Consider the following 12,041-nt stretch of genomic DNA (forward strand, 5'->3'; position numbering starts at 1 on the left):
ACACACACATACACACGCGTGTGTGCTTTTTGTTAGCTTGTTGGCTTCGTGATGTGCCATCTATAGTTCAAATTATCCTGAAACTAAAGAGGAAGCATGGACTTGCAGGGTTCTGCTGGCACTCTGAGCACATCGTGGCAGAAACAACACAGAGGTCTCTTTCAGAGATCCGGTTGCTGAGAAATCTGTAATCCATTTTATAACATTTCTGTACGTTGAAAAACAGGGACCCAAGATCCCAGAAATCCACACAATGGAAATCCTGATGGCCATGAAGGGGATATTTTGCAGGTGGCCCCCTTTCGTCTTGGGAAAGGGTTGACTTCCCATGTAGCTCTTCCAAACAGCTGGAGAAACCCAACCCTGGTGTCAATCAGATTCCAGTGAGTGGAGGTCAGCGCTCACATCTGGCTGGCCCGTCTGCCTGCAGCAGGGCCCCCAACTCTGCTCTTTCCTGCACGTGTTCCCTCTTCAGGAACTATTTTATTTATTCCACCATCTGCAGAACAACATGGCCCCTGGAGCATAGACGAGCGTGGGCCCTCCTCTTCAAATTTGTCTTAGGTCAGTGAACAACCGTGCAGCAGAAAGTGTTCCTTCTGCACTGACAGTGTGATTAACAATGCTCCCCTCTCATTTTTTTGGAGTTATGGCTTTTATTACGTCTCCCATGAGCAGAGATTAAGCCATGAACTTAGAGCAATTTTCTTTTGCAGGGTGGGAGAATGACAGCCTCCTATCAGTGAATGTGGGCACACGGAAAATGAAGCTCTGTCGTTTTCTGTGTTCCAGCCTCAGGAGAGGGCTCGCTGTCAGTCAGCCTTGAAGCAGCAGCCTCTCCCCAGGTCCTCACCGCTGACTGCCCATCGCCCGCCCTCTCCCGATAACACGGGGAGGGGTTGCCAGGGAAACCGGGGCAGTGGACGGGCTCCAGACGCGGGGACCCTCTCAAGATGTAAATTTCTGGACAGGAGGACTCTCTCAAGATGTAAATGTCTGTTTGTTTTGGAGGAGTCTCTTCAAACTGTTGGCGGACCATGTAAGGGTTCTTCTTTTGTTTGGGAACAGCTCGAGTGGAACCTGGCTCCACTGGAATTCTCCGCAGCACAGGCTCTCTCATGGTTTCTACTATTTCCTGTCTCTGGCCAGGCTGCAGGAATCCGAACAAAGCTTCTCAGGGTATTTCATCCTGTTTGGACTCCGTTCCAGTATGAACCTGAGATCAGGTTGAAGCCACGGAAAACAGAAGAGGAAAAACTGTTGAGATAAAGATTGGCCCGGCACCCCCGTCCCCGCTAAGAGAGCGCGAAAGTTTGTTATTGTTTATTTCGGTGGCTGGTCCGTGGAGGGGGAAGCGCGCCGTGCGGGACGCCAGGGCTCTGAGCTCCGGCTCTCGCTCTGCTGCTGCTAAGGCCTCGTCTGCAAAGGAGGCTGGGATGTCTCCCACAGCCCTTCCCATGTTCCGAGGGGCTGTGCATCCCCTTCTGAGAATGCTGAGTACTTGGAAAGGCTGTTGTTCTGACCCAGTTCTTGACCTCAGGTCAGAGCACTTCCCATCCGTGAAGACTCTATACCCAGGCATCTTCACTTTACCACCAATAGCAGTACTCCAAGCAGGTACCACGGGAATTAGTTACACAAACATTATCTCCAGTTGACAGTTTTGCTGATTCAGGACAATATAGAGCTTTTGGCCTTTTAAAAATCGGATGCCACTTCTCCCTTCAAATCTTCCCCTACAAAATAAGAGACAAAGAGAAAAGGGATCCCCCTTCCCAACCTTGCCTGGGTCCTCCCCGTCCAGCCTCTCAGGCTGTGCACCAGACAACGCCAGAGATTCTGTTCACCTGGGAGACAAGGAGAAGATGTCTTTTTGAACCATGCAGTGCAAAGGCCTTGACCCTCACCCCTTCTGTTCTAGTCACAACGGCTACTAACCTTTCCAGAAATAAGTCATATACTTTTCTGCCCTATATCTTTGTCTACAAGTTTCCTCTGCCTGAAACGCCTTCACCGCTGCATTAAAATGATTGCTTTTAGTCCTACTTCCTCAGACGCAGTCACATCCTCACAGGCGGGAGCTCCGCATCCCTGCGTCACGCCTGCCAGCACGGGTAAATAAAAGTCTACGGAAAGCAAGCGGTCTTGCTGTGTTTTGCCCCGTTTACATTTTCCAGAAATACAGCTAATCAGGAAAGGGAGAGATTAAATATTAAATTTTAAGTGACATACAATTACAAATGCCTTGTGGGGTTCTACACAAACCAGTTTTAACCTGCCTCCTCTTGCTTCGGACCTAACGTCCCCCAGTCGGTCAGGGTCTCTCCCTTCATTGTCTTTCTCTGTATTGGCTTGTCATCCAGGCTTCTAACTCCCAGAACATCCCACAAGGGGCAACAACAAGTGTCCGCATTTCTTTCAGTTTAATCTTTCTTCCGTTATTCTGCAAACTTCCATTTTTACCTGCATTGTAATGCCAAAAGAGAAGTGATATAAAAGAAGGCCCACAGAAGATTAAAATGCAGGAGGGTGGCCTACACTGCTGGTGGGAATGCAGTTTGGTGCAGCCACTATGGAAAACAGTGTGGAGATTCCTCAAAAGACTAGGAATAGACTTACCATATGACCCAGGAATCCCACTCCTGGGCTTGTATCCAGAAGGAAATCTACTTCAGGATGACACCTGCACCCCAATGTTCATAGCAGCACTATTTACAATAGCCAAAACATGGAAACAGCCTAAATGTCCATCAATAGGTGACTGGATAAAGAAGAGGTGGTATATTTATACAATGGAATACTACTCAGCCATAAAAACTGACAACATAACGCCATTTGCAGCAACATGGATGCTCCTAGAGAATGTCATCCTAAGTGAAGTAAGCCAGAAAGAGAAAGAAAAATACCATATGAGATTGCTCATATGTGGAATCTAAAGACTCATGGACAGAGAATACAGACTTGTGGTTACCAGGGGGGCGGAGGGTGGGAAGGGATAGACTGGGATTTCAAAATTGTAGAATAGATAAACAAGATTACACTGTATAGCACAGGGAAATATACACAAAATGTTATGATAAATCACAGAGAAAAAAATGACAATGAGTGTGTATATGTCCATGAATGACTGAAAAATTGTGCAGAACACTGGAATTTGACACAACATTGTAAAATGATTATGAATCAATAAAAAATGTTAAAAAAAATGCAGGAGGGTGGGATAAAACATCACATGTAAAGGGGTCACCCGAGATAGAAGGCATAGCTGGAGCTGTAATGTTAGCACCACTGCAGGGGCACAGGACCGGGCAGCGGCTGGGGGTGTGGACACTGGGCCCTGAGCCATCCAGGCTGAATCACAGCTCCAGCACTTGGTTAACTTCTCTGTACCTCGGAGTTCTCACCCGTAAAGTGGGAAGACAGGGCTGTCCTAGGTTTCCACGCGTTGACGTACAGCTGATTCTTGCCCCCTGTGGTCGCGTGCGGTGTTTGTGGTCTCTAAGCTGCCAAGAGCCCTGAATTAGCGAGCACTGAACCAGGGCTCCTAAACACAGGTTAGCGCACCTGCAGCCTCTGGTCACATTTTCATCAATCAACGTGTGACCTTGCTTTATGTGGGTTGCTTTTTTTGTATTGAGGTATAATTGATGTTACTTTCTGGAGTCCAGCATGGTGAGTGACACATATTCTTTTTGAGATTCTGTTCCATTACAGGCTATTATAAGCTATTGAATACAGTTCCCTGTGCTCTCCAGTAGGACCTTGTTGTTTATCTCTTTTATATACTGTAGTGTGCGTCTACTATCCCAACCCCTAATTTATCCCTCCCTGCCCTTTCCCCTTTAGTGACCATAATTTGTTTTCTATGTCAATGAGTCCATTTCTGGTTTGTAAATAAGTTCATTTGTGTCATTTTTTAGATTCCACATACAAGTGATCTCATATGATATTTGTCTCTCTGTCTAGCTTACTTCACTTAGCATGATAATCTCTAGGTCCACCCATGTTGCTGCAAATGGCACTATTTCATTCTTTTTTATGGCTGAGTAGTATTCCTTTGTAAGTATACCACATCTTCTTTATCTAGTCTTCTGTCACTGGACATTTAGGTTGCTTCCATGTCTTGGCTGTTGTAGATAGTGTTGCTGTGAACATTAGGGTGCACGCGTCTTTTTGAATTAGTGTTTTCGTCTTTTCTGGATATATGCCCAAGTATGTGTGTTTCATTAGACACTTTATTTCATGTATATTGTTGACTCATTAACACTGGACTCACATTCACAGCCAACAGCATCACATAACTCATGCCTGAATGAAGCTTATCTGATGTATGTATTTTCTTCAGAAAGCACATCACAGCATCTTCAGCTGAGGACACTGGACAGCACTTCAGCACCGTGCCTGGGGGCCACCTTAAACAGCAAAACTACCACCAAAAGGCCCCAAAATGCAAAAACAATGGCGCTAAATAGACAGCAAAGAGCACTCCTGTTTACAGTCGTAAATGAAAGGAGAAGGCAGACCGTTGCCTTGATCAACCTCAGATGGAAACGTGCACATGGGGCGACAACAGTTTTCATCAGTGTCCACAAATGACCATGAAGTGACCACACACATTGATCTGGGGGTTACAAATACATTTTAGTGTGTATATGAATTTACATATGCAAAACCCACAAATAATGAGGATCAAATGTTTATTCTTAAGATCTAAGGACACTTTTTAGCATAAGGTAAGTCTCAAATGTGTTTGTTATTATTATACAATATATATTATTATTAATACATTATTATACTATATATATTTTTAATACATGTTTGGTGGCTCATTTCCTTGCTGTGATGGTTAATTTTATAAGTCAAGTTGGCTAGGCTGTAACATTCAGCTATTTAATCAAATAGCAGCCCAAATGCTGATGTAACGATACTTTGTAGGATGTGATTAACACCTACAATTAGGTGACTATAAAAAAAGTAAAGAAGATCACCCTTAATAATGCAGGTGGGCCTCATCCAATCAGTTGAAGGCTCTAAGAACAAATACTAAGGTTTCCTGGAGAAAAAAATATTCTGCCCCTAAGCCTGCAGCATTGAGTCCTGTCTAGGTTTCCACGCCCCATAGTCACCTGTCCTTTACAGCAAACAAATCTCTCTCTCTCTCTCTCTCTCTCTCTCTCACACACACACACACACACACACACACACACACACATCTCCCGTTGGTTCTCTCTGGAGAACCCTAACTGATAAACTCACTTTTGATTATTTCCTCTCTTGCACTGATGCAGTCAAGCGGGAAGGACACTGGATTGGGGGTCTGGAAGGCTGACCTCTGTCTCTTCTGTGTCCATACCGCTGGTTGGCCTGGACATTCTCCATGGGCCTTCCCAGCTCCCCGACTCCCCAGGCAGAGGAGCTGGTTTGAGCGAAGACCTCCCCCTGCCCCTTGCTTCCAATCCATCTCGTAGAGTCATGGCGTGTGAGATTTGGATGGAACCTTCAAGATTATATCATCCACACTCTTTGTTTCTTTATTTCTTCGGGCACAAATGTGAAACCGCGGGCTCCCATTTCCTTTCTTCCTCCTGACTCTGGGCATAAACTCTCGCAAGACGTGCTCGAACTGATGCCAGATTCTCTGAACCCTTGGGAAGTCCTGCCAAGCGGGGCCCCAGCAACAAAAACTTAGGAGAAATTAGTGGTGGCGGTGGGAAGGGGTGGGGGAGACGGGGTTCTTTTAAAGCCCTGAATGCCAGCAGAAAATTGACCAAAGCAGAGGTGAACTTCCCCCGTCTCTTCTAAAGAGGTGCCAATACTGCAGTGGCAGCCCTGCCAGGATAATTTGTCACACGTGTCCCCATGTGGGCAGAAGCCCCTTTGGAGTCATCTTCCCAGCCCACTCCCACAGGCAGCTTGTCTGAAACACAGCCCTAAGACGTGACGGAAAGGGAAATGCGGGGGGGGGGCATCAACGGCCACCCGCGCCCCCAGGCCTCCCAGCCTCAATGTATTCACACTCATTAGGCCTGAAGGGCCTGCCGGGACCCCAGCTGCACCGGGGCTTCTGCCGTGACTCCAGTGCCCACTGCCGCAGACACTGTCCAGGGAAAAGCACCTCCTGAAAAATGGCGTGGAGTCAGCCCGAGTTAGCAGGCCAGCAGAGCGCTGTGAAAAGCCAGACTCCTCGCCGAGGCGGAACGGCAGGGATCCCTCCCCCAGGGCACAGTGCTCTCGGGCACAATGACTGCCTGTGACCCCAGCGGGACCTGGGCCTGAGCATCGCGGTGGGGTGCGCATGTACTCAGGGAGCCCACCCATCAGGCGGGGACCCCGGTACATGGGGAAGTGGCTCTCGGGCAAACCATCAATTGGCCGACGCTGTTGTCACCACCAAGCCTGACAAAGGTCCCATTCTTTCTCTCTACTTTTAATGTAAAAACACCAACAAAACATCTGTTGTGCATAGACCAGAGAACAAAAAGATGTAACAGAATCCAAGGTGCAGCGGGTATCGGGGGGCAGACGCCCCATGTCAGGGGCCAGGTTATACAAGGTCTGAGCTGCTGTGTGTGGAGAGCAGAGGACATAGAGAACCAGATTTCCCCTTATTTTTCCACAGCGTTAACAACACGCCAAATTATTTGAAAACTGTACCGTGTTTTCTCAAGAAAGACTTCTCAGTTATCTATGTGTTTATAGACCTATTTCTACCCACCCTGCTCCAACCAAAATAGGCTTGGGGGCACATCGTTTCCACCACAGTGTTCACTGCACAACCCCTGTCTGTGGAAGCCACTCGGCTAAGACAAGGTGAAGACCAGCGCTGCGACTGGAAGGAATCTTAAATGCCATGCAGCCAGGCCAAACTCTCACTGATCAGAAAAGGGACTTGCCCAGGTTGGTGAAGTGACTTTCCAAAAGTCATACAGCTCGTGCCCGGCACAAGCATGTTTCAAACCCAGATGCCCTCAAAACCCAGTGTTTCTCCTGCGATCACCATGGTAATTTCATTGACAGAAAGAAAAAAAGGAGAGTCTGGGGGGAGCTCTCTGTGGACAGAGCAGAGCACCTCGAGTTCAAGTCCTCGATCAGGGCTCAAGAAGTCATGCCACCCCGAGTGGACAGGTGGCTAGAAAGTCAGGCTGGATGCCCGGAGGGCAAGGAAAGGGGATCCTAGCCGAGGAGAGAAGTAAAAGTAGAGGCAACCAGGAGATAAGACCAACTTGAAGAGCTGAGCAGAGAAGGAGTTAGGTTAATAAGGAGTGGACTTGAAAACCCTAGGAAACAGTTATTCTGACTATGAAATCACTAAACCCAGCTTAACTTTCACCCGGGGGAAAGCAGGGTCCACAGCCACGCTGTGAGTCTCTTCTCAGTTCGTGCAGGATCGCTTCCCGCTCTAGGGGTTCCCGAGCCTCCAAATGTGAGATTGCAGCTGGCGCTGGTGCTGGCACCTGGGAGCCGAGCCAGAGAACACGGCCACGAGAGGCCCCGGCACCCCACTCAAAGGCGGGTGATGATGTAGGGGACGAGGTACGGAACTCTGACAAAGGTATGAATGACCTTCCAGGAGAACAGTGAGCCAGTACCCAGCTGTAGACACAGCACCGGAGAGCGAACGAACGCCCTCTCGCCCCTCTCGCCTGCGCTCCGCCTGCCCCCCGGCTGTATGTCATGCCTCCTTCCATTCGTGTTCTACGCGACAGGGAAACATATAGCAAGTTAATTAGGCAGGTGCTTTTCTGGGGGAAAAAGTCCAGAGAGAAATAGTCCTCTAACCAGATGTGGGGAGTCAGTGTTACCCGTCTTCCTCCTGTTGTGCGTTTCCCTCCTCGCTCTTCTTCCCCAGTCAGCCAAAGTAAACAGAATCTAGATGTTAAAGATCCATGTGAGGCAGAGTTTTAAAGAGGCTCATTTATCATATACCATAAAAGCGACTGGGAAGCGGAGGAGGAAAGGGCTCAAATGCACGGCCCCAGCAGCTGGGGGCTCCGTGTCTTCCAGCTCCTCCCAGCAGAGGGATTGCCGCAGAATTTCCCACCCCGCCTTAGCCCCATTACTGACCTGCTGGTTTTGCCTGCTGCTTTCAGTGACCCGTGAATGACACAGACCCTCAGCTAAGGAGCACAGAGAGGGCTCCAAACAGGTCAAGAAGGTGATGCGCGTGGAGCAGTGAGCACAGGGCCTGGCAGGCAGTGAGCGTGTTGCAGCCACTCCTGTCGTGATTCCTATCCTCTTCCTCCTCTTCCACTTGCCCCCGTCCTCATCATCTCTGTTATTGTTTCCAAGCAGCAATCTGGCTGTTAGCTCATATTTTTGCCTTCCAGTTTTGCTACTGAGAGTGAATGAATGAATATTAAACTTTATTATGGTCTTTCAAATGTCTGCAGGGCCTTGGATGAAGAAGTAGAGTGAGTTTGGGAAGCAGCTCAGGGTTTAGCAGCTCCAGAGTCTCTCTCTCTCTCCCTCTCTAATTTACTTTTGGGAAGAAGGATGCATTCAATATTTTGAACTGGTGTATGACTGTACGAGATCACACACTTTTGAATGACACATTTTCACTCTCTTGGTGTCTACGATTGAAAAATCATTTAATGTTTTCGTGACCAATTCTGACAAATAGAAGTATGAATTACCTTGCATTTTAATATCATTTCATAGTATTATAACATTTTTACCATTATGCAAGTAACGCAACCGCATTCTCCATGGCTTCTTGCATCTTTTTCCCTGAAAATATGCTTATTGTGTTCTGCCTCTTGAATGATAGTTTAGCTAGGTATACAAATCTAGCTTTCATAAGTTAGGAATTGCATTGTGCTGCATAACTAGCAATTTGATCGATGAGGCGGTTTGAGAGGCTTGTCAAAATAGAGATTTTTTTTCCAATGTAGTGAGAATTTGGAGACTGGAAGTCTCAGGCTGCTGCAGCTGCTCAGAGGAGCCATCAAAGGCTCCTTCTGCCTTCCGAGGCTGCAACCCTCCCCATGTGGTTTTAGTTCTCAGTGTCACACACAGTTCACGTGTCTGTATCTACTGTCAGTGTTTCAGGCAGGAAGGAAGACCAGTATGAGGACAACATGTACAAGGTAGCTGTGTCTGTCCCGTCCTTTTTATTAAGAAAATAACAGATTTCTGGGGACCATGACTCAGATGCCTTCCTGCTTTAATGTCTGGGTCACATGGGCAGTCCTAGTGACAAAGGAGTTTGGGGAAGTGAATATTTTTAAGTGGGTACATTGCCGGTCCCAGTCATAATAGTTTTGTTAGCAACCAAGGAGGATCAAATAGGTATTGTGTAGAAAACTAGATGTGTTTGCCACACCGGTTCATAATTATCTCCTTTCTGTACAAGAAGCTGCTCTATGTTTGTTTTACTCTAGTGGATGGGAAATCTAACATTGGTCTTTTTCTTCAAGTCCTCTTCTAACTAGTCCACTGATTCTGTAGACTTGGTGTAAATTCTTTCATTTGTTGACACTATTGCTTCTCTTTCCGGATGTCGGCTAGCATCAAGCATTGGAGAATTCTCACTCGAGCATGTTTCTGTAGTTGAGATTCCAGGCTAGCCTGCCGGCTGCTTCTATTGTGCTGCTGCTCGACTTGACCTTTTGGGGTAATCTGAGGGAGTGACTTGGGCGGGTGGTGGGGGGCTGCTGTGGCATCGGGCACCTCAGCATTTAATCTTCCATAAAGTGCCACCCTGTACTCACCGAGAGTTGCAAGCCAGCCAATGTGCTCTCTCCTAAGCTCTGACAGCCCCTTCTCTTGTATGAGTCAGAGGCATCCGCTACCGTTGCTTGTGGAGTCGGGAGAGCAGAGCGCAAGGATGAACCCACCTGGCCCCTCCTTCTGAGGTACCACAATGAATCACCCTCCTGATGGTTCTCGGTCTCATTTTTCTGCAGCTCCCACCACCTCCGGGCAGGAAGCTTGTCCACTGCCCCTCCCATCTATGTGTCACAGCCTCCTCCTAGGTGTGTCCTGGCCTCCAGCCTCTCTCCTTGGCTGATGTACCCTCTGCAGTTTTCCATGTGCAGTCTCTTAAGATTTCTGGTTCTCTCTTCTTTCCAAGTAAGACAATGCATGTGCATTCAGTTCCACGGCTGTGATGGATTTGGGGTGTGAAGAGGATGTCTGCAGTCTATGCTGTTTTCCAACTTGAAAATTAAAGCCTTTCCCCAATCTATTAGGAAACACATCTATATCTTTCTTTCACAGGACTACCCCAGCTGCCCCGTAAAGTAGGTTGTGTAGTTATCGTGATGCACAGTTCACCCTGTGTGTGCTGAGAGAGTGGGCTAATCTTGATAATCTCCTCCACCTGGGAAATACTTCTCTGCACTTTTGCCTTGATAGTTCCACTTGCTGTATGTCAGCTAATGATGATGCCGACTTGCAGATCTTGCCGTCTTTCTCGGTTCACACTTGTCCTTTTCTTTCCACCAAATCCAGCAAGAAAGCTTGCCTCCTGAGAGCTGGCTTTTGTAGCTCCCGGGGTCTTGGTATTCCCAAGCAAACTGAGCTGCAGAGCAAGCAAATGGAAATTAGGATGACAAAAACAAACTCCCAAGTAGAAAACTCTATTCTCTGGATCCCTGCAAAACCTTGCAGCTGTGATCCGCAGAGACGCCCACTTCGCATATTTCCTCAGCAAACCCTCTCAGGTGTGCCCTCCCACCACCAGCTTTGTTATGAAAGGATCCTATGTTTCCCTGTGCGTTACGGAAGAAAGAGCCTGAAATGGCTCAAGGGAGAGACTAGTGGTCCCAGGAAGAGCATTTAACGGGATTGAGGTTGCTCCAAGCTTACTTAAATTTCATCTCCTTCATAAAAATTTATCTGACTACCCAACTGAGGATGCTTTTCCAAGTCTCTGAATTCCTAAAACCCTCAGAATACATTGTATACTCTGATTTCTTAGATTAGATCCCTAAGTACTTTTTCTGGTTGCCATTGGATTAAAACTTAGTCTCCCCTACAGAGGACCATCTTTGCAAGTTCAGGGGTGATGGCTCCCTGCTCTCGGGGCTGCAGAGAACCCAGAATACTGGACACAGTGACTTAGTAAATACTGGTTCACTTGACCTCAGAGAAATGATCAAACTATTGTTCTCAAGCTGACCAGATTCTATTTAAAGAAAATGGAGCCATTTTTAATGTCCACAGGATCCTAAACAAAAGGACTCTGACATGAATCCAAGCAGGAGACGTTCCTTCAGTCAGAAACGGAATGTATGCAAAAGAGTTCTGCAATCATGGATGGTGCAAATAGCAATGCCTGGTCCCATGGGATGCTGGCGACTAATGGGGTATCAACTGAAAGCTTCTCGGGTGGGTAGGAGGATGCTCCCGACTCTTTGATATAAACCTACCTAAATCACAGGGTAGTAGAATGAAGGGACCAATAAAATGCTTGGAAAATAAATACAGCCGAAGAGTTTGTTTATAAAGCAACATTACTGAGGTTGCTTTACAACAAAATGGACATACATACAATAAAATTTACCCATTTAAAGTGGGTTCAGTAACTTTGGACGAAAGTATACATTCATGTATCCAAGACCCCAGTTAAGATACAGAATATTTTCAGATCCCCAAATGGCCCCTGCTCTTCTTCTGCAGTCAATTCTAGTGCACCGCCTTCTTCCCACAGCAGGCAACCACTGACGTGCCTTCTGCCACCGTAGACTAGTCTGCCTTATCGAGAATTTCATGTGAATTGAATCATATAGCACACGCTGTTTCTGTGTGTCTTCTTTCATTCAGCACAATGTTTCTGAGGTTCATCCTTATCTTTGTAGGTTGCAGTAGTTAGTTCCCTTTTAAAGCTGCGTAGTAACCTTTGTAGGGAAGCACCACACATTGTTTATCGGTTCACAGTTAGTTTTTGTCTATTAAGAATAAAGCCATTCTCCAGGGACATCCATGTTGCTGCAAATGGCATTATGTTGTCATTTCTTATGGCTGAATAGCATTCCATTGTGTAAATATATCACAACTTCTTTATCCAGTCATCTGTTAATGGACATTTAGGCTGG

This window comes from Vicugna pacos, chromosome 35, assembly GCF_048564905.1.
Source record: "Vicugna pacos chromosome 35, VicPac4, whole genome shotgun sequence".
In the NCBI taxonomy this organism is placed as follows: domain Eukaryota; kingdom Metazoa; phylum Chordata; class Mammalia; order Artiodactyla; family Camelidae; genus Vicugna; species Vicugna pacos.